The sequence below is a fragment of the Amblyomma mixtum genome, chromosome 3 (assembly GCF_055824585.1).
Source record: "Amblyomma mixtum isolate Tamu chromosome 3, ASM5582458v1, whole genome shotgun sequence".
Lineage (NCBI taxonomy): Eukaryota > Metazoa > Arthropoda > Arachnida > Ixodida > Ixodidae > Amblyomma > Amblyomma mixtum.
In genome coordinates this window covers 433,645,832-433,652,403 of record NC_143014.1, presented here as the reverse complement: position 1 = coordinate 433,652,403, position 6,572 = coordinate 433,645,832, and positions in this window count along the sequence as shown.

Genomic DNA, 6,572 nt, shown 5'->3' with positions numbered 1-6,572 from the left:
GCACGCCGTTCCGATTGGCTCAGGTCGGCGCAGCCTTCACAGCACTGCAACCTAATTGTGAGACGGAGTATAGCTCCTCCTAACTGAACATCAGCCTTTCTAGACAGGAGCCATGCACCTCAATGTGAGAGCGAGGCGTTCCAAGGGCCTCACTTCTAAAAATGGGCATCCGAGGGAACAGCCGACTTGCTGGCGCCTGAAGAGACTCTTTGGAGTGGCGCAATCTTCGCGAAAATGCGATTCGAGCAACAGATATGTCACCTGCCTGCTCGCACAGCTGTTTTTCGGGTCCGGGCCTTCGACAAGAAATGGAAGAAAAAAATACGGGTCACTCGGGCTCTGTCCGACACTTCTCATTTAGTGTACGTACCAACATCGGTAGACTTTACAGCGAATTTGCATTTGCGGCATAGAAAGAAACAAATTCCTCTTCCGAGTTGCAAACCTCTTATTCTTTATAAAAATGCTCTATAGACTCTCTATAGACTTCGCATAGAACATGTTGCCTTCCAATTGTTGTTTCCTTTTTCCCTTTCATAGTGTATTGACAAACGTCTACTAAGAGAGTATGTCAATAAATCTATAGATTTTCTAAATGGACAGTTTATGGTATTTGTATTCTCTATAGACTAGTCTATAGAATTTGTCTACAGAAAGTTTAAATACTTTCTAGACAAAAGTTTATGGTCAGTCTATCGATTCTATAAAGAAATTTTTGTGAGGCTGAGGTCAAACTGAAGTCGGCCATTATCGAAAGATCACCGCGTTCTGACGACAAACCGGATGCTGCCACTGAAAATGCAGACAAGGGAAGAAACTTCCTATACCTTCCAGCGGCCACGAATTACAGACGATAGCCCAATTCACCATTCAGTTACGTTCATAGCGAACGGTGTACGAGTTATCGCCATGACAATGGACGACTTAAACACGCGGGCGTGGGGGAGTTCGCATATGGCATCAGCTTTACACTGGACTGGTCCAAAATCGGGCCCGTTAGGGGAGGTAGGTGGGCTTCGTATAATTTCGACCACCTGGGGTTCGTTAACGTGCATTGACATCGCACAGTACACGGGCCTCTAGCATTTCGCCTCTATCAAAATGCGAAAGACGGTGAAATTGTAAAAGCCCGTGTGCTGTGTGATGTCACTGAAGTTTAAAAACCCCAGCTGGTCGGAATTTTCCGGAGCCCTTCTCAACGGCGTCCCTCATAACCTTAGTCGCCTTGGAGCGTTGAACTCCATTAAGCGATAAAAGCTACTTCCATGGATATTCACCTTGCTCTCCAAAGTGACAATAACCTCACTTCCAACTGGTGCAATAAATGACTGATGACGCTTAACTCGACTCAAATGTAAGGTTATTTCTTTGCCTCAAGCGTACATATTCTAACTTTTCGTAGCTCGTAGATAGCTCAGCAGTGTTTCGGCTGCCATCATACAAGTATTTCGGTATGGAGCTCACTCATAGCCTTCCATGGGACGCGCATATTAACGCATTTGTGCCAAATCCTCCAGGTCATTCTAGCCGCAGCTAGAATTTCCGTCTACATAATGAGTACCGTATCAAGCGCACACACGGAAGAACCCAAGCTTTCACATCATCCTCACTTACACGTGTCATCGTTTATTTAAATCAATTTGCCGACGTTATTAGATCTATTGCGACCATCAACATTTACAAGATCAGTTGCGCAAATGTTATCTCAAAAGACATCCTGACCATTTACATCCTTGTTGTTCTATATCATTATGTTCTTTTTTTATGTTGCTATTGCGTTATGTTCTGGCTTTTCGTGGGTTTTATAATGATTAACATTTCTGTTATTACAATTGCGTTTTCTTTAGTTCTGTATTTTCCACTTATTTTCTATTAATGCTTCTTCGTATGTTGTAGCAGTATGCACACTCTCGACAAAAGTTTTCAGGCCAAAGGCTTTTCGCTTGAGGATACCGATAAAGACCAAGGGGTCTTGAAATGAATGGTAGCAGAAGGTTTCTGCTCGCAGTAGCGAAGCTTGCTGCTTGAAGTTTATTTTGAATATTCCGCTACTGGGGGCCTTCAAGCAACGTTCATTTCACTGCAAGGAAGCTCTGTGACCTGAATACTTTTAAAAAGGGGGGGGGGGGGGGGGGGAGTTACCCAGCCGTTACACTATGCTTCTGCTTTTGAGTTTTGCCCTGTACAATCCTTTCCCTTTCGCCTTGTATTTCGCGTTGTATTTTACTACTCGTTCCTCTTCTAAAAGAAAGTTAATTGCATTAAGGAAAATTACGTTATTTTCCTTAACAAATTGCACCAACTAACTTAACAACGTTTTTTACTAGAATACTCTTGTACCCATCTATGTTTTTGTCCCCCCTACTCAATAGCCCTTTTGTGGCATGCATGGGGCTTCGAATGAAGAAAGGAACTAGGTACGCTGCACAATGCAACGCGAAAACAATCATCAAAACTTATAGCGCAAAACGATATCATTTCTGGAGACACACAGCTGAACATTTGTAGGGTACTTGATTTTATAGTTGTTTAGTTTAATACGTAAGTTTCGTATGTTTGTTTGCTTTGCCAGCATATTGATCGTTGCGTAATTCTGCACTAAAGGGTATTCATTTTAGAGTGTTAGCTCTATTACTCGCATTACTCAAGGTCACGTTAGTATGAAACACAAGGCGGACCAGTGGGTGGTAACACTGGTACACATATTGTGGACCACCTAATTGGCGTGCAATGTTCGGAGTGGTACCAAACGATTCAGCCTCGCCTGGCGTACATTAGCCTTTAGCCGTGTTGTCTGAGACAACACTTGCAAAAACTTATCTTAAACGTGTGACACCGGCAACAACAGCGACACTCTGCGCACTAAGCTGTCCTGCTTTGTCAGGAAACTCACGGGCGTCCCCACTTTGTGTCTACCTTATAAATTCGTCCAGTTGTCCTCTGCTTAGCCTGCGACCGTCGTGCAACACTTCGAGGTCGCAATTTCAGCAGTTTCGAGTCTTAGTCTATTCCTGCAGAGGGCGCTGCACCTCATTCGGCCACGGAGTCTTCTAGGGCTCAGCAGCTAGCGTGCAAGAAAACGTGAACAAAACGACACGAAACAAGGACAGCTTATTGCGCCTAATCGCTTGTGCATATCTCAGCGGTAACCGAAGTAAATCTGAGAAGAAAACATATTCGGAAACTGAGTACAGCCGCATCTACTCATCGCTACATACCGAACCTCTTGCAGATTGACGTTGCCATCGCCACGAGAGCGGCATCAAATCAGCACTCGGCATCATGGTACTATGGTACGCGGACACCTCTGCTAATGCACTTCGGAGCTACCGCCGTTGCTCGAGCCTTAGTGTTGGCTCGGCGTTCGCTTTGACGTCACTCCTGGCGTATACAGACACCTGCAGAATGCATCCTTACATTAGCGTCCTTGGTCAGCTTTCTAGAAGTTACACGAACGCTGTAGTACTAGAACAAGTGTTCAACTATGGCGCATTATTACTGTCATTTCTTGCGGGACGGCGCACGTATAGCGTAGAACTGGAAGGAACTGGACCAGAACACGACGTAATATGTGACACGTCACACGTACACGCTTTATCGAAACGCCTTGTACGTGAAGCACTCCGGAAATTCCAGTTCTTCACTGCACCAGCAAAATGCATCTGTTGTTCAGTCTCTCCGCGTTCTCCTCGGCTTTGCTTTCCTCTTTGACGTCTCCCTCACCAGGTGTCGCTTCCACGTGGCGTCATTGTGACGTCATCAGGCGCAGCTGTGTCCTTTCTTATCCTGCACCTATTTCGTCACGTCTGCGAGAAGCAACTTGCCGTCAGCTTCGACATAGCATGTTCCATGGCTGCTTATCAAATACGCGTCGGTGCTCTGGTGTTCCACTGCGCACACTGCATACGCTGTTGCCACAAACTATAGGCGACGACACGCAGACGGCATCCTGTCTCATTGCCTGAGCACGTTTACACATGGCTTCGACTTCGCAGAGGTGTGGCTATTCCGATAGAGCATAACTAGGACACGAAGGCGAGGCTGCACGCCGCTTTTAAAAGCAGCTGGTCAGACGCGTCGAACTATGCATCCCCATGGCTTTGCGGCACCGCTATACAACTCGCATTGTTCGAGAACCTCCATGCACGAGAAAATGGATTTCTCCCATTGTGGATAAAGAGAAACTGTTGTCCATAGAGTGCCATCCAGTAGGCAGCAAAACGCGTGCGTCAGCGCAGCAGTTTCGGTTTCTGTAGCACGCAAGCGCCGTTGCGGTTTCAGTCCTTTTGTCTCGTGCCGAAGGAGTGCTCAGCCACAGGGGAGCCGGCTCTGTGCTGCCGTGCAGTGCGTGCAGACGACGATGTCCTTCGGTGGCTCAGCGCGTGCCTCAATGAAGGAATTGCATGCATTCCTCTTTGTTCGGGGAAAGCCCGTTTAGGTGATTTCCCGAGACGCTGAAAGAACGGAATCGTGTTTTTCGTGCAATTGCTCGTGTGCCGGGGAATCGGTTCTGCCGTGATGCGTGCCCGAGGCGGGAGGGAAGAGGGGGAGGGGAAGAAGCCGGTGGAAGGAGTCCTGTTTTTCGTGCGGTTTCCGTGACGTATCCTGAAAGAAAAAAAAACAAAACAGAAAGCTTATTCTGCACACTTTTACAGGTCCCCGTGAGAGGTGCGAAGAACACTGCAGGCGCGGAAGATTGCGGCTACTCGATAGCCACTGCATCGAAGTAGGCGCGGCAAGGAAGCTGCCAGCGTGGGAGCGACGATGAGCAAAGAATCGTTTCGGATGTCGCTTGCATCAGAGTGCGAAAAAGGGTTAGCAGTTGCCTTTGCAAGAACTGATCCATAGATTTTTTCTTGTCCCTGAGCGACTCTTGAAATCTATTGATGAGTATCCTGTTAATAAGGGAAAAAAACTTCTGTTCACTTGAAACCTGAAAGTCTACCTCAATGCCGTCTTTTTATTACATGACACCACCCATCCTAACCACTTCTGAAGAACAGGAAATTGGGTAAGTTGATTAGGTTTCATTACAAAACAAGCGCGAAAAAAAAAGCAGCAACAACGAAGACAGAGGGTGAAGGACCGACCCCACCAGTGCTTTGAACTTAGGTTTTATTTCGGACATATGTAGTATTACTGCTGTGTGTCGGCAAGTTTACTGTGAATTATAGTATTTGTTTACTGCGGTATCGCTATACATCCATTACTTCTCTCTTACTGTAGTAGCGGGAAACAGGATGGGCTGTACATGTGCCTTTCATCTAGTTTTATGTACTCTCTCCTTCTATCCTTGATCGCTCTGCATGCTTCCCAAGTGTGCTTCTCGTGTCTATCTTCTCCCCAGTCTTTTATTTCTGACGGTAGTAGCGTTGGGCTTAAAATAGTAGGTAAGAGTTACCGCTGCCGCCACCCATCTGTTCTTTCTGTATTTTTTAATTGCTATTTCATTGCACAAATATTCGACTGCCATTCCATTCACTTCTTTCAATACTCCACTTGTATCCTATTCAATCCCATTAGTGTGCTATTCGTATTTGATTTGGTTTCGAAAAAGTGCAAATCCACGCACACTTACTTATCACCTTGAACACAGTAGAGATCCATCCACTCAGTTCAAACGGGGGAGAGGTTTGGAGAATTTAACTTGTGATTAATTTGGTTCCAGACGGATGTATCCCGTAAGGACCTGAAGCAGTCGTGAGAGAGCTGCTGCCTACTGATAACACTAAGACATCAGCAGGCCTTGAACAGTCCGGATGGAATAGATAACTTGCAAGAAGAAATTACAACGAGGGTGGCTCTGGTGAACATTCTAAAGATTCGGTTACACGCAGCATAAACCCTCCCGAAAGTAGAAGATTGAACAGCCGCAGCTCAAAGATTGGACGCAGCTCAGTTGATACAGCACCACACGCGAAATTCGGAGGTCGGAAATACGGATCCCACCGCCGACATGGGTTGTTTTTTCTCATTTCTAACCAATTATCTTCGGGCAAAAAAGTAACTAAACGATTCATTTCTCATTGATTAACACCGCAAGAAAAGATCGAAACATTCCCCTGTGCTTTTCGTGGTTTCAGTGACTGCTGGCTTCCTTCATAGGTATTTCGAAATTGCGAGGCAGTTATTCTCTTTGCAGGAAACGCTAGACATAAACTCATTCGCAATATCGGTCGCAACTTTAAGTTTAGAGAAGGAAAGATCTGCATACTTTTCAGATATTATCGGTTATTGACTCATTCTTATTCGTACGTTGACTAGTCGTAGTTTTAAAGAAACTCCGAGGACAAATTGAATTTCGCCCGTATTAGTTGATTACCGCATTTTATTAAGAGTGAAGTCAAAGGTCTGACGGAATCCCGTCTGTTGGGGTGGTACATGCGGAAGTCTTTCCCGCGAGGGAACCTCTTCATCTATTTCCTTTCGGTCCCATCTACTTTCGTCATTATTGTAACAAAGGCGCTAATTTCACCGTAAAGGCCACTTCATCATAAGATATAAAAGGTCGAAAAATGAAACACAGGTGTCGCCACCATCGCTAGGTTTCCAAAGTAAACTGCGGTGCGTTG